Genomic DNA, 23,183 nt, shown 5'->3' on the forward strand with positions numbered 1-23,183 from the left:
TGGGGATGCCAAGAATTGCACCTGAGACCTTGTGCGATCGTGCAGAGCATATGCTCCACCACTGAGCTATGGCCCTTCCAGCACAGAGAAATCCCATACACATCTAAAGTGACTATTGGATGGATGGATGGTGCTGTTTTTGTGCTTTATAGTTTTTCTCGGGTTTTATTGTACTGTTTTTATTCTTTTTAAACTGTACACTGCCCTCGGAGCTTTTGGAGACGCCTGGTTCATAAATCTGCAAAACAAAGGAAGAACCGGTCCAGATCAAAATGTTTGACTTCTAAATCAGGCTGGATTCCCAGCGCTTTCTCCTTGTGGAAAGAGAGTTCTGGCATAGAGGGGGCCAATGCCTGCTGTTCCTGCAGCCCCAGTTGCCGTGCCAACACGAGCAAATGAGGTGCCTCCTTACACAGGTGCTGGCAAAGATCCAGAAAGCCTTCGAACATTTCTGAAGGTCTGGCCCTTTAGAGTGTAATATTCCTAACCCCATTAACATACATGGTGATGATTCTGTCGACTTTTGTGAAAATCTGCATTTTCAACGTGCCGCCCTCTAACTCTTGCTCTGACTCATACTGCATGCGGCTTGAGTATTGCAACCTTACAGTTTAAATATATCCAAATCTGAATGCTACAAAAAACACAACTGTGTAAACTAGCTCACTTTCATTTCTGCCATTTGAAATTTATGCCACGACCTCCAGGGAATTAAGCTGGCTTAAATACAAGTTGTAATAGTTTGAGGATCCCGAAGCTCCATATAAACAGCAAGAAAAATGTTTTCAGTTCTATGGGCCATGGCTAATACTTCCTCTACTGAACATATTTGGACTAAAATGGTTTCCAAGTCTACTCCAAGGGCAAAATTTAGATCTTTTGTTTTAATTTTGGCTCTTTAGGGCTTATCAAAGATGCATATTGATTTTTGTCAGCAGTCCAAGGCACTTTGTGCTATCTTCATCGATGCCAACTTTTGGCAAGGCATCTAATTCTGGAATAAAAAAAAATGGGTGTGACAATATAAAAATACAGTCCAAATTTGATTAAAGCAGCAAACGGTTGCAAAGATGATGAGGCCAATTTGCAAAGTGCTTGGAGCAGCAGCAGTGAGAGTGATTTGCCTTATTAATCTGTGAATATTAACGCAGCTGCCCATAACAGATGACAATGCATTTTTTTCATTTTCTAAAGTTGAGTTGGGGGGATCCCAGACCTGAAAAATTACAGGAAATGTCAATTTGCCATACCTCTAAAAGGCATACTGAGGGATTAGGGGATATTATTTTAAGAGAAAACCAACACTTGTCCTCCCTGAAAGAAAATGGCAAGGAAGTAAGACTAAAGTCATCAAGTGGCAGCCTAGAACTGCTTGTTGTTTCAGCAGGTAATTGCTACCAATTCCCAGCATTCTTAAAAAACTATCATTCCCAATATTCTTTGTCAGGAGTCATGTACTTTAAATGGATTGTCGGAACAGTGATACTTTGACACACTTATAACAAGGGATAGGAACAGATGCCTCATCACATGGGATGCAAAACAACCACCAACCCTCCCCAAAACACATTCTTCCAGCATTTCAGGCAGTTACTCACCATAAATGTTTAAGGATAAACATCTCATGGTTCCACAGAGCCAGCTTGAATGACAGGGTTATCAGTGTAGTCATTTTATAGATCAGAGGTGCGGAAACTGAGACCCTCCAGATGTTTTTGAACTCCTGGCAGCCCCAGCCACAAGTTCCCCACTCCTGTTATAGATGGACAAGGGACAAGGAATATAGCACCTTGGCCAAGGGCATCCAGCATGTTTTTCAGTGGGCAGGGATTTTATCAAAGATATCCCATAATGCAAGTATATCATTCTCTGTGGTAAAGGTAAAGGTACCCCTGCCCGTACGGGCCAGTCTTGACAGACTCTAGGGTTGTGCGCCCATCTCACTCAAGAGGCCGGGGGCCAGCGCTGTCCGGAGACACTTCCGAGACACATGGCCAGCGTGACATCGCTGCTCTGGCGAGCCAGAGCCGCACACGGAAACGCCGTTTACCTTCCCGCTAGTAAGCGGTCCCTATTTATCTACTTGCACCCGGGAGTGCTTTCGAACTGCTAGGTTGGCAGGCGCTGGGACCGAACAACGGGAGCGCACCCCGTCGCGGGGATTCGAACCGCCGACCTTTCGATCGGCAAGCCCTAGGCGCTGAGGCTTTTACCCACAGCGCCACCCACGTCCCACTCTCTGTGGTATCACATACTAATGTTCCACTATTCTAAGTTGGATAAGTTCATCATAATGCAGAAGGCTGTTCACAGTTATCATCTGAACATTGCTACCCACTGATGGGAGTTTTCTATACTTAGGAAGCTGTCACTGGTGAGCTTTATTCTTGTAGGCAAACCTGGGAGAAAACCATCACCTCCCCTTTCCTCCCAGATGTACTTCTGGCTGCGTGAAATCCACTCTGGCCATTTCCTTATTTATCAACAGCTGAATTCATCCATAGTGTACTAGCTGAATCTTTGTTCTCCCATCTGCCCTGTTACATGTCTACTTGAATCTTTCCATACAGCACTGAGACGTCTCAGAGTCCCCCAGGATGACATCAGAACTGAAATCTTTCAGCCTTAGTGATGAACTTGAAGTAAATGGGCCAAAGACTGAACACTGGAATCCTATGCATATCTACTTAGAACTAAGCTGCTACATGGGGCTTACTCCCAAGTAATTGTGCATAGGATTTCAGCCTTAGACCAGATAAGTACCTGAAAAGTTCTAGGACATATCTAAACCTCATGTGATTTAGCAGCATCTTGTGAAATAACAAAACTGAGATAGAAATATGGGCAGGAGCCAATTCAAATGAACAACGTGACCCCCTTGACCTCCCAGTGGCTTTTGATACCATTGACCACTGTATCTTTCTGGAGTGGCTCAGGGAGGTGTGCTTCAGTGGTTCTGCTCTTACCTCCAGGGTTATTTCCAGAAAGTAGTTATTCAACACCGTGAAAGCTTTCCTGTGCTATCCTTCAGGGTTCCAACTTGTCCTCCATTGTATTTAACAACTATATGAAGCCACAGGCAGCAGTTATCAGGAGTTTTGGACTGACGTGTCACCAGTATGCAGGTTACACCAAGTCCTAACTCTCAATTCTTTTTGAATAAGGAGATGTGGCTGAGGTGCTAGACAGGTCTTTGGAGGCAGTTATAGACTGGATGTTGACCAAAAAAGTTGAAGTTGAATCCTGAAAAGACAGAGGTAACACATGTTCCAAGTTCTTGAGTTGAAGAAATGTGAATATGGTTTGTTCTAGAAGGAGCAGGTCTGTAGTTTGGGGGCATTCCTGGATCCAACATTGGCACTTTAGGCTTGGAGTGTCTATTTCTTGCTCTGGCTAGTTCACCAGCTATAGCTCCTTTTGGACAGAGATGACTTGGCCATGGTACTCCACACTCTGGCAACTTTCAGATTGAATTATTGCAATGTGCTCTATCTGGTGCTGCCCTTGAAGACAATACAGAAGCTTCAACTGCTCCAAAATGCAGAAGCCAGATGACTGGGTGGTGTTCCCTTTAAAACTCATATAACAGCAAGGTAGGTTCCCTTGCTATAAGGTAGGCCAACAGAGGATGCCCACATTTGTGCTGAAAGTCCAAAATGACTTTTGTGCCAAATATCTGAAAGACTGCCTCCATCCCGCCTCCATCTCTACAGACCCTCTTGGGTGCTAAGATCAGCGGAGAAGGTCCATCCTCTTGGTAGGTCCATCATCTTCTTAAGTTATAGCAGCCCCTACACTGGGAAATTGCCTCTTCACAGAGGTGCATCTGGCACCTTTACTGCATTGTTTCAGGAGTATGCTGAAGACTCACCACTTTACCCTGTCCTTTGACATATCAGATGTGTGCTTTCAGGACTGTAATTTGTTTCAAATGTTTTTAATATTGAATTTTAAATTGTTGTAACCCACCCTGGATCTTGCTGGTGAAGGGCAGAACAAATTGAATCATCACCATCACCATCCATCACTGCTAAAACTTCAGCTGAGCCATCAGTCCAGGTCCAAATGCAAGGAGCTAAGCACTTTCTAATAGCTTCCTCTTTTATCTGGCTGCAGTAGTGAGGTGCCAGAGAGATGCCCAGGAATAGCAGCAGCTGGCATTGTGTGTTTGGTTCCCCTCAATAAGCTGCCCCTCAGCCCACTCTCCCAAGAGCAAATGTCACTTTTGCCTCATGGGCAGAATGGCTCTTGAGTGGAAGGAACTGCCTCAGGCTTAGCACAAGAGTGGTTTTCGTTTTTTTCATTTAACAAACTTCCAGCCCCAATTTTTTGTAGCCAACTTCCAATTTAATGTAAGCCACAGCATTTTAAATGCAGCAAAATTCATAGCAATTCATTTTCATGCAGCTTCGCACAACACTTTGCATGGGCAATGAATCACAGCCATTCTGCAAAATTAAAATACTTTGCTAACTCTTAAATCTGCTGCTGAGGACATATTTCAAAACAATTTTGGCATTAATAAGCTGGGCAGCCTGTTTTGTCAAATTGTTCTGGCACTGACAATGCAGACTGACTGATATCTTGAATGACCCTGGCACTAGAAAACCAGGCTGGCTGGGATTTCACTTCACCCTGGCACCAACAGTCTGGAAGTGGAACTGGTTTTTTCAGATTAATGAGTACCCTAAAAACTGTATAAAATTGGAAAAGGAAAAAGTGCTTTCAAAAAGGGAGAAACTACTTGCTGCCTTCCCACTGGCCATTTGCCCCTTCATCTTCTCCACACAACTCTTATCTGCTTTCCAGAGGTTCACTCTGGAAGTCTTCTGTTTAATCATGTTCTTATTTCAGGATAGTTTGTATTTTGTCAGGCGTGTCTTGCTGTAAGATTTATAAAGCAGCTGTCTTTATTGTGCTAATGTGCAACAACAGCATTGGTTAAATGCTAGTCTTAGGAAGAAGCTACATAGTTAAACTAAGAGCCACATAGTAGTGAGTTAAAAGCTTCCCACATAATAAAGGCGTACAGGAGCCTTTTCATACATTATCAGAGTGGTGCGGAGGCAACTTCTGCATGACTGGATCACAAGCTGCTCTGGCAACATTTGTGGGGAGAGAGGACACCACATATGGATCAAATGAGACTGGCATGGTAGCTTTGTATTAGAGGGCCAAATTACATATGATGTTAATCACATACCAGTAATTTGCCCTTGACTGCAGGATATTTCTTGCAAAAATAGCTAGACCCTACTGTGGACGTTGCGAAAATGCTCATGGATAAAATGGTAGATCTGCACATGCTTTGTCTCAGATTGTTGGTGAAAATGACAATTTTTGCACTGCTGGTCAGCTTATATCAGAGTCAGAACAAGGCGGTCCAGGGCTGTTAGTACCCATGTCAATATTATTTAAGGCAGAAAAGCGGCCTATTTGGAAAAGGGGCAGTCTAGATAAAAGTTGGAGTTCACACCATTGGAGGGTACCTAACTTGATACCAAATAAAACATTAAAGCCAGAACAAATCTATTTTGATATTAGCATACATGAAAACCCTCATGGAGAGTGAAAGCAGTCCTTCTATCATTTGTTTTACTTTTTTTAAAGGTATAACATTCATATAAAATGTCTTAGTCTTCCTTTTAATGTGGAAGGAAGGATGCCAGTTATGCTGCCTTATAACAACCCAAGGGCCACATATCTTTCTATACAAGTTTATGAGGGCCACATTTCCTTCTACACAACCTTCTGAGGGCCACATGCCATTGGGGGCTGGAGCCAGAAACAAAAGGGTCAGCAGAATAATGTAAAAAATATCTTTGTACAGAAGGCTAGTTTCTACACACACTTTCACCCTCCTCTCTATTTTCATGCGTTCTATCTTCTAATGTTAAAAGTCATAGATTCTGTCATTGTTGTTACTGTGCATTCTATGAAACAGGAAACATAAATTAAGTAGTTAAAAGAGGAAGAAAAATGATCCAATGCTAATGAAATGGGTTCAAAACCAAATGGTTTTAAAAGGTCAAAATAGCGCTTCCCCATATATTCTTCCATAAAATATTTTTATATTTTGTGTGGGGTTTTTTGCATACAGATCTTTGTGCATAGAAAGATTTACTATTTTTCTAACAAGTTCTAGCCACGCTAGGTGATCTAAGCTCATGTTTACAGTGCATGCATGCAACTATTATGTGTTGAGACAGAAGGGTTTTATAGCCATTGGGAGTTGCCTCCGCAGTTACAATTCACAATACTATCTAGTGTTACTCTAGCCGTTTTCTTTTTTTAGGGGGAAAAAGTAAGAACAGCAGCGGGAATCTTGTGCCAAAATAAAGCTTCATATATTTTAGTGCTTTCCTTTGTTTTGCCACATCCTCAGTGTCTGCTCCTCAACACAGTCAATCAGCTGGTTTTTGCCCAGTTTAACAGTTCATGAAACTAGTTGATCAAACAATTCCATCCTCTTTCACATCCATATTTCCTCCTGCAATGCAAATACAAAAACCATTTGTAGGAGGAAACGGGTTAAAAGAAAAGAAAAAAGTTATCAAATTTAAAAGGCTGGCTTTGCAAGGAAAAGCCCAAATAACTATTCCTTTTAGACAGCTGGTGTTTCCACCACCACCACCCTCAAAAAAATCACATTCCAGACACATTGCAGGTCCAAAGTGATTATATGTTACTGCTAGTGTCAGAGGAAACTTCTTCCTAAGTGATTATATGTTATTGCTAGTGTCAGAGGAAACAGTAGAGGAGAAAGATGGAGCTACAGAAGTAGTTAATTCTAGAGGAAATCATGGAGTCCAAAAACGACATGCTTTTTATGGGGAGTCACAAATTGGAAATGTAATCACTGTGGTTAAGGAGCTGCTACCTAGGCTGTCAGTGCAAGCAGATCAATATTAGGAAATCTGCCCATATGGAAAAATGGACACTAAGTTCACAGAAAAAATTATTAGTCAAAACATCTACTCCAAGAGGCATAAAGCAGATTCATTTTTACTACTCTGTTATCAGAGATCCACAGATCTCAAAGTCAAGTCTCCCTTATGAGGTGCAAGCAGGGCAGGGACAATCTTCTCCCCATATCCTTCTAGATTTATTTTTTTTCATGCCTTGATTGCATGAAGTGATGGAGCTCCAACCCTTTCCCGTAACGACAGCTACAAAGTGAGACAACAGCTCAAGCCCTGAAGCCTTTGAGGAACCATGTTGCAATGAAAATATAACAATATGCTCTATCTTTACTGGGAACCGTTGCCAACTGGAGGCATGTGGTCCGTATTGTCTGCATTGAAAACATCTGGAGATCAGTGATAGTGTGGTGTTAATATGCCGAAAACTGGCAGGGGGCTGTTTCCCTCGAGTCAACTTGCCATACAACAAAAATGCATATGAATGGAAACTGGGCAATTTGGAAATCAGAGCTATTATTCTGGGGCAGAATCAATTTTCTTCTTGTACTCTCCCCTTCCCAAATTGTATTTTTCCTTCTTGCTCCCCCCACAAATTATGCTATTCTGTTGCTTTGCAAGTACAAAACAGCAAAATCTCACAAGGTTATAAAAATAATAAAGGTAGTGATTGGCAGGCAAACACTACCCACAAATCCTGATGGGAAGCTCAGTTACTTCATCATCACATGAAATGGGGGGAAAGGAAATGCACCTAGAGAATTGGGGAAGATCAAACAATACAAGACAAAGGTGCTGTTACCTGTGTGAATCCAAACCAACCAAAGCACAAACTGGAAAAAAGTCTATATAGCAGAGAGAGGTTTTCTGTTTTCCAGTTCCAAATAAAGAGAGAACATAAGATACAAAAGTAATATTAATTTCAATGCACATCTGCAAAAGATGGAATGTTTTTCTCCATCAGCTCACTATCAGTGATGAGCCCATGATGCCCCGGGCCCTAGACAGTGTTAGCAGAGATGTATCAGATCATCAAAGGATGAGATAGAGAGGCCATAGCTCAGTGGTAAAACACATGCTTGGCATGTAGAAGCTCCTAGGCTCAATCCCTGTCACTGGCCAGTAGGACTGGGAAAGACTCCCTATCTAAAACTCTAGACAGCCACTGCCAGTCGGTGCTGAGCTAGCACTGCTCTATCTTACATGTGCCTTTTTGGTGCTGTCAGCCTCCTTTTGGAATAAGAATATGGGAACCAGCTGTATGTCATCTAGTCTGTATGCCAGCTGTATATCATCTACCTCTCCTCTGAACTGTATCCAAAAACTTTATTGTCGGTTAACTTTTGTTTTTGTTTTGTATTTATGTATTTGTATTTTGTATTTATGCCTAGATTGGTGGGTTGTGTTTTTTGCAATACTGATTTTATTCTGTTTGCTGAATTGTTGGTTTTTGTTATTTTGCATTTACTGACATGTTCTGAACAGTATTTTGTATATTTGTATTTCTAGTGTTCTCTGTTTTGATGGTTTGCTGTAAGGTGTTTTGGGCACAACTCATGGAAAAACGGCATATAAGTAAATGCAGTCAATCAGTCAGGTGAGTATATTTTGCATGTTAATGTTCAGCTTTTCTAATACAGTTAACAGTCATGGAATGGTTCTTTGGCTTTATGCAATTCATGTATCAACACTTCATTTTAATGCTGGTGCAGAAGAACTAATATTTTGTGAGGATTTCCTTACCAACTTCTATCACAAACATGGAATATTGGCTACACTATAATGAACGTTAGCAAGAACTGCTATTTAACAAGGATCAGAACACACCTCTTTGAAATGGTCTGGCTAATATTCAACTTCACTTTTTCCCCCAAAGAAGAATATACAAAACACACAGGGAATTTTGTGTTAGTGCCAGTGATTATATTACTTTCAAAAGAGAAATAAAAATCTCACCCTGAAGCTTCAAATTATTATAGAGAACAGCTAGAATTTATTATAGTGAAGAAGTACCACACAGAGAGCATTTGTGGCAGATTTTTGCCAGACTCCTTGCAAAGGCATGAACATTTTCATCTTGTATGTGTTTTTGAATTAGTTACAATTCTCTTTCAACTTTGTGAATTCATTTGTATTAAAATGTGTGCACATGTAAAATAGTACTTGATTATCTATATACCCTTAATTATCCCATTGTACATTATGCTTAAACCGAAATAAGAAAGTAAGTAAATAACTAAATAATTTTTTTCTCATATCCACACTTGCACAACTTGTCTTTTTGGCAACAGGTGTTTCATGATCAAGGAATCAAAGCAAAATATTAGACAGGAGGAATTGGTGTGTGTATGAGTAATTAGTTTTGCTTCAGAAATGTAAATGTTGTTGCCTTCTCTCTCAGTGTGAACAATTGTATTCATGACCAAATTGGGACCAGGATACCTAGCACATCTCCTTCTATTATACCAGTCATGCCAGCCTTAAAGATCTTCCAAGAAGACCCTGAAGGTTGTTCCACAGCCAGGGATTGTCACTTGGTGACACCATAGAAATGGGCCTTCTTTCGCTTCGGTACTTTGTGAGATGGAGACAATACTGTAATAGTATCGAAATGTCTCTTAAAAACTTATTTGTTTGCCATAGTTTTCCTGGACTCCGATCCCAAGACAGGGATGAAGGAGAAATTTGATTCAATTTGCATTTAAAGGTGAACCTACATAACTTGCACTTTCTGAAACAATGCATGAAGCAAAGCACAGCTATGCTTCAAAATGTGCATTTCTCCAAATTTTGCAATGCAGTTCTCCAGCTAAGTAAAGTAAACAAAGGTACCACAAGAGTCATCTAGTCCAACCCCCTTCAATGCCGGAATCTTTTGCCCAACATGGGGCTCAAACCCACAACCCTGAGATTGTGGGTCTCATGCTCTACTGAAAACAATTGGTTTGCTAAAATGTGTGCAATTAGGAAAAAGAATCCCTGGCTATATTGTTAACCTTTAATTCTAAAGCAGACCTAAAATGCATGTCAGCAGCTACGAAAGAACGGAGCAATTGTTTAATTACTTTAGCATTTTTATGCACAAGTATTCCCACACGCACATCTGTGTCTGAGCTTGGATGCACATTCCTCCCCCAGGACTAGTTCTATAGAATGTGGGGAGGGGGGGTCGCAGTTGATACTTTGCATGGAGAAGGTCTCACATTCAGTGCCTGTCACCTCCAAAAGAAACTGTCAGGTCCAGGAGAGGCCTCTGCCTGAGACCTTGGAGATTCACTGCCAGTCAAAATAGATAGCACTGAAATAGATGAACCAATGGTCTTATTTAGTATAATAAGGCCGTTCCTTACACCTCTTGGGTCTCATTTGTGAAGTAAGGAATAAGGCCTCAAAGAGAAGGGTTGATGTATTATTAGAGAGACAATTGAGATGTCAAGCAAGTAGCCCTTCCAAATCTATATCGTCAAAAGAAATGAAGACGCTTAGGTGTTCATTATTTAGATGTGAAGTTGCAAAAGAGATGTCGCCCCTTCAGTAACAAACCTGTGTGACTGTCTTTAAATTGCATCTAAGCCCAATCATCTCACACCCAAAGATCCATCGCACCACCACAGGCTACTTGATTCATTTAACTAACTTGAGAAGCAACACCAAGATGTAAATCAAGATGGTCTTAATGGGTAGCCTCAGCAATGTTAAATCCACATCCATCCCAAATTTCCCCCCATTTCTTTGTCTCCACCACTACACTGAAAATGGGGCAAGGCTTTCCAGCACGCATATCTATTTTTTGCCTATTCCTGAAGATTAAAATTACCCATTTAATGGAACATTTTGCCGTTAACAATCGTCCCCGCCCCCCTTTTGCTAACCAATTGGACATGCTTGAGTTCACGCCGTCAGGGGTAAGTGTGACCATAAATCAATGAAGTTCTAGAAACCTTGATGCATGGCTACTGAAGGGAAGGCAGGGAAGCTGAGATAACACATGTATTAGTTTTAGTGACCACCGTGTTATCTTTATTGAAGAAAAGTTTTATTCCCCCAAGTTAGATTACTAATGAATGTGTAACAAAAGTTCTTTTTCTGTAAAAGGTGATAATTTTACACAGGGGATTTATCAGTCTTTTTCTCGGAAAGGCTGATACACTGGGAGTTCTTTAAAGGCCCGTTTAAAAAGAGAGAGAGAGAGAGTCTGTACTCCACATGTAGCTTTTATGACCTGTAAAGTAAAGGGACTCCACATGCTCTGAGGTTCAATTGAAATTATTGCTAGGAATGTAGGAATACAACAGTAGGACTGTATTCACCTCAAGAGTTGCATGCTTTGTTGATACAGCATGAGAGGAGACCATACAGATCAGAGCTCTAAGTTGGCTCTTGCTTTGTTCTCCTCTTTGTATTCTGCTTTTGTTTCTCGCTTTTGGCCTCTAGGAGGGTCACTCTGTACTCAACATAATCTGTTGCTGCAAAGCACTTTGTGGTCATTTCTACAAAGGTTTCTATGCGACGGTACAGATATGGCACCTAACAGTGGCACAAGGTTTAAACAATATACTATTCCCAGCCCCCAATTCTTTTGCTCCATAGGGGAAAAAAGGAAGGGGGGGGAAGCAATGTCTTTGCTAACATTTACAATATTTGGGTCAATATTATGTCCATAAGGGCTTCAGTATCTTTGTATTTTTAGTACAGAAGTCCTTTCAGCTATGGGGTGGGGTGCAGCGCTTCACTGTATCACAGCTTTGCAATAATACTCAGTGGTACCCTCCAGAGGTTTTGGACTAGAACTCCTATCAACCTCAACCAGTATCACCAGTGGGCAAGGATGACAGAACTTGTAGTCCAACTACATCTGGAGGCCTCCATGTTGGCTGTCCCCAGATTAGACTCTTTAACATCACTGGCTCTCTATAAGTCGGTATGGCAGACAGCAACCATGGCAGACTGGGGTGTTGTATGGCAGTCTTCCCGATATGTGGCATATTCCAAGGAACAAGTATCTATCTACCTTTTGCCAGTATGCTTCAGAGTATGTGTTACTGTCAAGCCAGGAGTTCATGAAGCTGGCATTTCCCCTCTCTGCCCCATACTTGTATCTCACCCTTCATTCAATGAGCTCAGTATTTATTTATTTATTTAGCACAATACCTCTCTCTCTCTCTCTCTCTCTCTGTGTGTGTGTGTGTGTGTGTGTGTGAGAGAGAGAGAGAGAGAGAGAGAGAGAGAGAGAGAGAGAGAGACCTTGGGTCTTTCCCTGTAGGGCTGGCAATAGTTTCTGTAATGCACTTCTGATTACTATTATTTAGAAGAAAAGGTATGAGCACACAAGTACAGAAATACCTGCACATGTGTCCAGAACAGAAAAGGGTAGTGTAGGGCTGGGGAGGAGCAACTGATGAGAGGGACAAAGCAACACAGCACAGATACATCTCCTCAAGCTCTGTCCACTGGTGCAGACAGCAAATTAAAATATCCCCAATCTCAGAGCAGTGCTTTATTGTCATGACGGGGTAAGCAGGCAGGTATGGCTAGGCTAGCTGAGTGACAATTTGGAGATGGAGGGGAGTACACAGAACAAGAAGCGGAAGCTACAATTTGGTGAAGGCTACACATTTAGCTGGAAGTTTGAACCTGGATTTCTCACATCAGTAACCCAACACTTTAGTCACTGAACTATACTGGACATTTGATTTGGACCAGTACATTTGACATCTGTTGATGGGTGTACTCAACCAACTTTTCTCTCTCTCTCTCCCACTAACAGCTGATTGTTTCCCCATCACTTCTGTCGAATTCCACGTGGAACTGAGTCATGTGATGAATCCAACATATGTTGAGCTCCGGGGCCAACAAACGTTCAACAAACCTGACTTCTGGAGGTTGCTATATGTGTGTTGGCTGGGGATCTGGGCATGTGTTAGACCCTTCATTATGACACAGTTTCATATGGATCTCATCATGGGGTGACTGCAAGGGGGGGGGTCACATCAAGGGGATAAGAAAACACTTCCAAAGTCCACGTGCCAACTTTCCCTTTGTGGTTTTGCAGCACCCAAGAGTGTTCTGTGAATATTTTTACATACTGGTCATATATTTGTAGCATGTGAAAGGAATTCTGCTATGGCAAAGCTGAGGGAGGTAGAAGGAAAACTGGAGAGTCTGGGGAAGAATGGGGAAGGATTTTTGCTCTACTGCCCCCTGTTGCTGGTCAGCAGAACTTGCTGTTCCAGAAGGTATTCTTCCATACTACTGTTATCTTCCTTACTGTAAAATTTCCTTTTTTATAAAATTGTAGCTCGTTGTATCCTTTCTGGTGTACTTCAAACAAATATTTTTTAAAAAACAAAACAAAGCAGGAGTTGGGGATCTCATTTCCTCAAGGACAACCTTGGGGGAGGGCAGAGGGGAAAGGGGGTGGCCAGTGGAAGTGACTCTTCCTTTTGCATAGTAGGCAACATTTTAACCACAGAAACTCAGAGGGCACTGTGCACAGACACTCCTTTCTCCACCCTCAAGCCAGACAAGCAAGAGGCATTATCAAAGCATTATCATAATAATTTATATTGCACCTTCCAGACTGATAAACTTAATGACAACCTTTCCACCTGACACTATAGTTCTTCATAAACAGAGCATCTCAATTCTCTGTCCTGCCTTCTGCTTGCTATACTTTTGCTCTCCAGCTCCATCAACATTTTTAACAGGATCGCCTTTGTCTTATCTATTATCAAGTTGTCTACTGTCTTAATGTGAATGTCAGTCCCAGTGCTTCCAAGAAAGAAAGAATCTTACTTGAAAGTAATGGTACTGGGGAAGTATACAACCTGTGGCTTTCTGGAGGATTTCTTGCTTTTATAACAGTCACCCATTATCTATTAGGCTTCCAAATTTAGAGACCTCATACCTTTTCTAATTAGCTGGTTTCTGCTACAAAATCTATGATGCCTTATTGCACAGGGTTGCCATATTTAAAAAACCGAAAACCAGATTTTACTGGACATTTTGACAATTTCTACCCAGACACTGCTTCTAACTGCAGTATTCTGGTTATGTCCAGGCAATTCAGGATGTATGGCAACCCGACTGTTGCAGAGGTGAGAGGCTTAATTTACCTGCATATTTATTCCATGTTCCCAGTAGTTGCCATGGAACCAAATTTATTTGAACACCACACCTTTCATTATTTGATACCTACATCAAAGTTTCTAAAGCAGCTTTGATAAGTAGCTGTTCCAATTCTTACAAATTCTCTTCATCATTATGTAAAAACCATAGACTCAGCCGATGTAACTGGGCTGCATCATAATCTATCCTTAAATTTGGGACAGTTAATCCTCTTGTCTGTGTTGAGGCCTGCATGGTATTAGCATCAATTCTAGGCCGTTTATCCTGCCACATGAAGCTGTCCAGGATATTTTGCCAACTTTTCAATTCTTTTGAATCCACTGACAAGGGCAAAGCGATAAACAAAAATGCAAATCTTCGTAGGACGGCCATCCTAATTGAATTTATCCCGGCCACTTCCTGGTTAAGATTTCCACTAGCAGGCATCCTGCAAGGCACCTGAGGTTGCATTGGAACCCCAAATGTATGGTGTGGATAAAAGAAGCTGAGGTAGTGTGGTGCTGCAATTGAAAAGAAGTTCTAAGTAGACAGGGTAAGCATGCTCTTCCAGCACACCACTTATTTGCTTCAAATTGCACCCTCCCAAAAACTACAACAGAGAAGATATGTAGCCTCAATCATCTAACTTAATATTCTATGTTCAGACCCTGTGAGTGACAGTGGGAAAGGCACAGGTCTACAGATCCACTTCAATATAAATAATTAAGCAACCCATTTCTTCCCAAAATCAGTACTGTCGAGATACACTGGTGCTGTCTCTTTGAACTCTATGAAATGGGTGAATTATTTTCAGATCTTGCTTTTATTTTCAGAACTTGACAGCACCATCCTCAGTCACACTGTTCCATTCCACTTGGAACTGTTTTATAATGGTAACAGTTTTATATGTTTTTATAATTCTATATTATATTGTTGTAACCCACTCTGACGGTGAAAGGCAGGTGAGAAATTTTGGAAATAAGGAATGTAATGCTAGGCAGGCCCATTCAGAGCTTGTCTGAGGCCCGGGGTGGGAGACTTGTTCTTGGCATGACAGCATAATTGGGAGCCCTCAACCACCTTAGCCCTCTAAGATCCAGGGCAAGTGTACCCAGTTCTCCCTCCCCTGTGCATGAGCCTGGTAACACAGCTACAAGCCCCAAGTCATTAGTAGCAGTACCACTATTGCCTCTATTGCATCGGGGGGACCCCAATCTCCAACTGTTTAACTACTCTGATGTAAACAACAAACAGGAGGAAGATTCCTTTAGCAATACAGGAATACTTAGATATTTCACAAATTAATATGGTACCAGCACAACATGGGGCATCCCTGCTGGTCCCAGGTTCTTCATCCTCACTATTTGGATTTGCACCAAGGAAAAGGGTGTGTGCGTAGAGAGTAAGTTGGAAGCGTGCACAATGCAAAGTATCATTACTAGTCACAATGTGTGTCTGTTAAGGCATCAGCTTTGGCTTAACAATTCCCCAGCTTTGCAGAACTTGAGCCAACACCAGAGAGCTTTAAAACTCTGGTTTTAAATTGGCAGGCTTTAAAATCGCTGAATTAATGCATATTGTGTGTGCATATCAAAGCCTAACTTAGACTTTTAGTGTAACACTTAGAATTCTAATGTTAAACCCCAGCAAATTCTTGAATAGGGAACTGATATTTTCCTGTGCCTCTTAAACTCGTAACTAATGTTTGCTTCTTGACTTACATACTCGATATTACTTGATCGATTACGTCATGTGAGCTTAGCACACTTTAACCACCCTGCTGTACTTACAAGGATGGTTAAAGAATAGTAAAAATTTCTCTCTTCAAATATGTAAAGCAGGGTTGTAATTATGACTGCAGTCAATCCCATGTACACTCACTTGGGAGCAAATTCCACTGAAATCAATGGGACATAACTCCAAATAAATATGAATAAGATTCTGCTGTACAAATAGACAGCAAATTAATTAAAGTGGAATACATGGGTATGCTTGTGTATCTATGGTACTGGCAGCAGACCGGCTCATCTCTGTAACACAAAACTAGTTTTTTTCCTCTCTAGCAAATTAGAAAGTTGCTTTGTTTCAAAAACTCAGTCTACAGCACATCTATTAAAGCTGCAACACTGACATGGGAGGGAATCCTATTTAAAAATATTCTGCCTTTTTCTTTTAAAGGGGGGAGAAAAACTTTCTTTATAATCATTGTCTTGGCTCACATCCCTGTTTCATTTAACCTCATCTGCCTGACTTTTACATTCGTGGAACAGATTTCCATTGCTTTGGATTCTCATATAATTGGCTGCTATGATATTCTTGGACTGCTTCTTTTCTTTTCTTTTTTGTTTGGGGAAAAAAACCCATTTGATACCATTAATCATATTGCCATATGTAATAAATTGGCTGCATTGGGTATATTGCTTGAAACTGTCACATGGTTCCAATCAGGATCCTGCCAACTGAAAGTGGCTATTGGAAACTCTGAATCTTCCTTTCAGGCTCTTCCAGTTGGAGTTCCAGAGGGTTCGGTCCTGTTTGTACTGTACATTAATGACCTGCAGGCTGGTTAGCTGCACGTAGGCCAAGACTTACAAGTATGCACATGTTCCTAAGTGCCGCGCTACATAAGCAATAACCTGCTTGCTATCAAAGTCACATCGTTAGACTCAACCTCTCTCAGCACTTGCAAAGCTTAGAGGCTCACACGGCACATCTCTAAATTGCAGCTAAAACACACACACAAGTACAAAACCCAAAAAAGGGCATTTGGTAGAGCCGTGTAAAATGATTCAGGGAACAAGAATACCGCTGGTATTATTATTTTTTTGCAGTTGTCAAGCCCCTTGTCATGTCACAGCTGGAATACCAGAGTCATCTTAGAAGAACAAAAGAATAATCTGAGTGGATGGCTGGCAGGGCTGGGGAGGCAATAGGCTGCTATTTTGAGCTTTGAACAGTTTACAAAAGGTTCTTTCCTGTTTTAGGAAGGAAGACAAGCTTTTTTTAAAAAAAAAAAAGAGTGTCCAATAATTTTTCAGACTAAGGAGAACACCCCTTTTCCCCAGCCCTTGAAAATATTAGTTATTTAAAGCATCTCTTACACCAACCCATTTTTTCAGTCAAGATTCACAGAGCAGCGTACATACTATTAATAAAACCCAGGTAGCCTCAGGTTACAATCTAAAAGGCATGACACAAAAGAAAAAATGGATGAGGAGGAGGAAGGAAAACGCTAATTCTTAAAGTTAAACAGGAGTTGTTATAATGGTCAGCGGCTGAATTTAAACAATCCAGGAAGAAAAAGAGCCGAATGCAGATGGTCTCTCAGCAGAACCTATAAAATGGTTCCACTTCCCCATCTCTTCTTCTGCTACAGCCTGAGGGAAAATTCTGTTATTTGCACTGCAAAACAATTGAGCTAGGAATGTTAACTCTATAAACCAACAGTCTGGTGCCTGGTCAGGGACTGGCTTGCACAGGACTCTGGGTCAGGAGAGAGAAAGAGAGAACCTCACCCTACCTCCCGGTGAACAGCAGTGACACTACTGGCCAGAGGTCAGGTGAGTGGTATCGCCCTACCACCCCATCTACTACTGGAAGGCATGGATTATACATTTTAAGGATAACGTATTCCCTGTCCCTGGTTTAGATCATCAGACTGGTTTCTTCTGTTCAGCTTCTTCATTTCAGTTCCTGCAGTTTGAGCAGCAAAGTATTTCCTTTCCAGAACCGAGAGCAGGGCATAATCTCATGAGTTCAAGCTCAGTGAAGATGGAGCATGTGCAGGGTGGTGGCTCAGAAGATGGGGTGAGTGAATGCCTGATGATTCGCCTTCTATGACCTAATATACTGTGTCACTGCCTTTGGGAGCCAAGAGCCTCTTGCCACATGCCCTTGAATGGAAGGTCAGCATGGAAATGCCCAAACTCTGGCAAAGAAGTCCTCCAGCTGAGAAAAATAATCCGGCCGTGGCTTGGCAAAAGCTTTTCTTCTCTCCTCAATTTTTCTGACTTGACATGTTGCTCTAGTGCACTTCACATCTGATTAAATTAGTCGCATTGCATTATATCCTATCAAATCTGACATGATTCAATGGAATGTGAGCAGTGCATATAAAGATGTACTGGCAGCAGATAGTAGCTACCTGTCCCCAAATGATCGCCTTGCTAGCAGCAGATAAGAGGCAAAGCTGATGCCTGATTTTGATATGTGATTTCTTTCTCTGCTGACATAGAGGGCCTTTGTATCAAACTGATTGCAGTTTTGGATTATAATCACAATGCGCTTCTCCTAAGCTTCCTCAGCAAAACTCAGCATGAATAATAAACATTAAAAGGATGATGACTATATTGATAAGACCACTTCAGCTAACAGAGTGATTGGGAGGGCTATGCACAATCCATCTTTTTCTTCAGACAGCATAGGGCCACTGTACTGTTAGAGCACTATTATACCACTTTAACAGTTAGGGTAGTGCTACGCAGAGCATAATGGAATGATCGCTCCTTCTTCCAACTCGCCCCCTAAATCTATTCTGGGTCCGTCCCCCCCGCAACTCTCTAGGGCAGATTTGGGGATGACACAGGGTGCGCATGAAGGGAAGAGAGCAGGAAAATCCTTTTGCGCTAGTGCAAATCCTTGCAATAGTTCAAATATGTAGTTGAATACAAAGAATCATGGGAACTGTAGTTTGTTAAGAGTGCTGAGAGTTGTTAGGAGACCCCTATTCTCTTCCTGTTGCGAAAATTTACAGAGTGGTTTAATGATCAATCCGTCTTTCCAGGGAACTTTGGGAAATGTCCTACATTTGTAAAATGGCTCTGAGGTCTACTGTCCCTTTTCTCTATTGCCCCCCTGGTGCTGTAGCAGGTAACAGACAAATATATTTGTGGTGCTTCATTTCCGCAGCATCTTGCAAAGCTCTGAAATTATATATTGTTTTATTCAGTGGTTGAATCATAATCACAAACGCATCTATGGTGTGTCTCCTTTCAAGGGTGCCTGAAATGAGTTCTCAAACTCACCGTGCTGGAAAATGACAATTAATCCCTCCATTTGCAATCCCATCGTTGCCTTCAATTTGCACCAAAAACATTCCACAAGCTTCGGAATGAGCCCTGTTATAGCAAGGATCCAGTTTCCTCACACCATTGTGTCTACTCAAGCAATTGCAACAGAAAAATAGTGGAGCCTTTCCCTTCATTTCCCCAAATGTAGGGCAATATTAACTTGGTTTCCAGAAGACTGAATGGCAATTAAACCCATGAATTTGCCCAGCTCTCCTGCCAATGAACTGTCGCATTCTCAGTTGCACTTCTGACTGATGCAGCTCATGAGACACAGCCTATGAGTCAGGAAGCAAAACTGGCTGTGATCTCCCTCCTCTATTCTGAATTTGATGTGAGGGCTGGTGAGGCCTCCTGTGTATATTGGGGCAGTTCAATGGTTTGCAGTAAATACAACTCGCCATGAAGCTAACTTGTGCTTCTAATTAGATCATAGAGCAGTAAGCTCTTCCCTCTTTTCCCCGAGTATCAATGGTGCCAGGAAAGTTCAAAAAGGCAGAGGGCATCACCTCTTTTATCTACATTATCCAAGGAGGATGTTTTCAAAAGTGCCTATGGGAGGTGAATATAGGTGGGAATAATAGCTCAGAAAAGAATAGTTCAGATTCTTCTGTTTGGTCTGTGTTTTAAAAAAATAAAAAATAAAATCCCTTGTTCTAGCAGAAATTCATAGATGGCTGATTCATCTAGACTGTGGCCTTTATGTTCAGCACCCGTCTCCAGGAGCAGGGGTGGGGGTAGAAACCACACACACAAGCTTTGGAAGTGCACAAGCAACTTTAAAATGTGGCAGGCACAATGTAGCTAAAGTTAAGTGCTTTTAACTTTAATTGATTTCACTTGTAATGCTAAAACACATGCTTATCATTGCAATTCTATGCAAGTCCCATTTTGTTCAGAAGGACCTTCTTACAAGAAAGGGTGCATTGCAGCCCGAATCTGTCACATTGATATCAAGAGGACTTAACATGCTTGATTTGGGCAGGAGCATGTCAGATGCCCTGCCTTTTGCTTACATTAACATCAATTAATCAAATACTGAAATATATTAGTTTTACTGGGACCACTGAACAATCAACTGGCCACTAGAATCCTTAACTGGTTTGGATTTTCCAACATAGGCAGCTGGGGTTTGTGCATACAGTTTGCCACTGGAAAAACAGGGAGGTAAATCATTTGCCCAGCCCACCATGTGCCTGATCTGAATCTGAACCATTCACATCTGTAGCTGCTACTTGGGGGGAACAAATTAAAGAGATGAATCTCTGTCATAATAAGCTCTAAGACTTAGTTATTATGTTTTAAGTATCTCTCAGCCCAACCTACCTCTCAGAGTTGCAGTGCGGATACAGCAGGGAAGGGTGAGAACGGTGCATGCCACCTTGAGGTCCCTGAAGTAACAGCGGAGTATAAATGTGAAAAGAAGATACTTTCTTCTGAAATTGAAAAAAAAATCACACCATCTTTATTAGGTACATTTCCTCTAAGCAAAACTTCTGAAGGGCTTCTCAACAGAATCAGTGGGTCCATGGATAAGCCTGTAGTTGCTAACCCTGGAGTGGGGTAATGCAATTTTAATCAGTGAAAGCAAATTTTAATCAGGGCGCTAAGAATTAAGCACACATTTGTTAATGTTTCAAAGCTACTTTGAGTCTGTTTTGATAGTGCTTGAGGAAAAAATGAAAGCTACTGCTTTCTACCGTGTATTTATTGAAAATATTTATTTCATGCCTCTCAACCATGATTTCCAAGGCAGATATCACACACACACACACACGAGAAATGGGCTGGATCCAGAATTCCTGTGAGTAGAACTCTGCTCCTGGGACACTCCTGCCAGCTCATGGGTAGAGAGATGATTTTCACTGATTCCTTCTTCCGCTATATCTTGTAATAATATTTTTGGGGACCCTCCAAAAGTGTGAGAGCTGTGGTGCCAGGGGAATTGGCTAAAAAATTAAAAAGCCTTTCCTCCTCCTTCCCCAAGTGGGAACCTCCAGTGGGTGTTAGCTCCAAAGGAAAGGCCAGTCTGGATCCAACCCAGTATCAACAATAATGAAACATGCACTCTTAAAAAAAAAGTTAAAGCTTTAAATGGTGGCAATATCCAGTCTCAATTCAACAGCAAAGCTGCTACCTGCTATTCTGAACTAAATGAAATTTCCAAACAGTTTCTGGAGGCAACACCACATAAGGCATAAGGGCATGGAATTGTATCCAGATCCCATTCTTCCAGGAGTTGCCACTGCTCATATAGGCACCAAAGCTGGTTAAAATCAGTGCTTTTTTCCTGGGGGGATACAGGGGTACGCATACCCCTAAACATTTTGTGAATCTAACTGGTGTTTTTTTGAGAGGAAGAGCGGTTATAATTGCAAAAATGAAATAAGTAAAGGGAAGCTTATCTGAAACATCTGCTTTGTTATGAGGCATTGGCATAATCAACCAGATCAATGCAAGCAAAAAGAGAGAGCACGGTGAATCTTTAGTTCCGTGGCTAACCCTGATGTCCATTTACTGTATTTATTTTTCCCAATTTGAACTATAAAATTGTGGTTTTCTTGAGTCAAAATATGAGTACCCCTAAATATTTTTTAAGAAAAAAAGCACTGGTTAAAAGAGTTTTGAGCCATGCATGATGGCACCTAAGTACTCATCCACAGAACTAGATCTAAAATCGTCCCTAAGCTGTGACCACGATCCTGTCAGTCCAAAAGCATTCTCAAACTGAGAACCTGATCATAGTAATGGCTGGTAATGTTTTGTTTATTAAATTCTAAATGCTCTCACTGCCTTCAGTATCTCAAAAAAGATACCCATACTGATGTTTTGGCAGCATGTAAATGCATTTACACGTAATTGGTTTAAAGGCTTACGATCACATTTTATTAAATTGGTGGACAGAGGTAATTTGAATGTGAATGCATTCCTTGGTGTTCCTTTCCACTTTATGTTTTCCTGTCTTCTATGAAACCTGGCTTACCATCTATCAACAGTTAAATACTTTTAAGACATTTTGGTTTCAATGGGAGATTTCAATCCCATTGATTTTAATTAGAGAGGGTTAACCGCCCTGAGTGAGGAGGAATCATAAGGGTTTTATTTAATTTTGCTCCTTTGTTTTACCCAAGTATATCATAACTTTAAATCAGGGAAAGCAGGGGAGGGGTTGAGACAGAAGGTTCTTGTAAGGGGAAATTATTATTTTTTCTATGAGTAAAACAGAAACAAATAGAGAACATGCCTGCTATAGAATTTCTTTTTTAGTGGATCTTAATATGAAGCTGGGTGTACTTTGTATGAACCCTGTAGCCCTGATGTAACATTTTCAATTAATTTGTTTATTGGTTTAATAGGCTTCTTCTATTACATTTATGAGACTGTATGGGCTTCCTCTGATGGCTAATTAACACCTTTTTACATTTTTGACCAAAGCCTTGGCTTGTCTGCTGGGTAACACAGCAGACTTTGATTTATCAAGCTTTGGAACAGAGTAGTTTTATAGGGAGGGGTTCGGGTGGGCTAAATGTGGCCATTAAATCATATCTTGCTTATTATCTGTCTTTTCAGTCATTAAAAATACATAGTAAATAAGCTGTTTCTATGTCAAATTTTTCATTTTTAACAGAATTGCTTTATTTTGCTTTGATTTTTTAAACGATGCTGCTTTCAATTTATGAGGGTAGGGGGATAATTAAACTTGTTCAACTGGCTAAGTACTTCAATAACTTGTCCTTAACACACTACTCTGGTTTTGCTTACACTCTGTAGAGCAGCGGGGGGTGGGCATTAAATGCCCAGCTAACAAAGCTATGGTTTGGCCCATCCTGTCTTAAAAAGTGGTTATCCTAGATATGCATTTTTATTGGAATGACTTCTTACATCGAAAGGACTAGAAACTTAGGGCATATTCCTACACTTGAGATCCCTCGAACGGGCTTTAGGATTTGGCAGAACCTCTGCTAAGCTGGTGGAATACCCCACCACCCCACACAAAAATATGTTGGTGAAACACTCTGCCAGTGGCACTGTTCTGGTGGCAAATATATGCCAGTGAATAGGCTGAACAGGAAACAGTTGTTGGCAGATC

The 23,183-nt window shown here is 41.2% G+C and overlaps 1 long non-coding RNA gene across 3 annotated transcripts in view; it reads right to left on the reverse strand.

Annotated features, from left to right (window-relative positions):
• The window catches only part of LOC114600676 (uncharacterized), a 110,792-nt gene extending 90,272 nt beyond the window's left edge, over positions 1 to 20,520 (reverse strand). For all 3 annotated transcript variants that reach the window (XR_003707621.2, XR_003707620.2, XR_003707619.2), the window contains exon 1: positions 20,420 to 20,520. This is a non-coding gene — a long non-coding RNA (uncharacterized LOC114600676). The remainder of the gene's footprint in view (positions 1 to 20,419) is intronic.
• Between the last annotated feature and the right edge of the window lie 2,663 nt (positions 20,521 to 23,183).

Source organism: Podarcis muralis, chromosome 8 (genome assembly GCF_964188315.1).
Source record: "Podarcis muralis chromosome 8, rPodMur119.hap1.1, whole genome shotgun sequence".
In the NCBI taxonomy this organism is placed as follows: Eukaryota; Metazoa; Chordata; class Lepidosauria; order Squamata; family Lacertidae; genus Podarcis; species Podarcis muralis.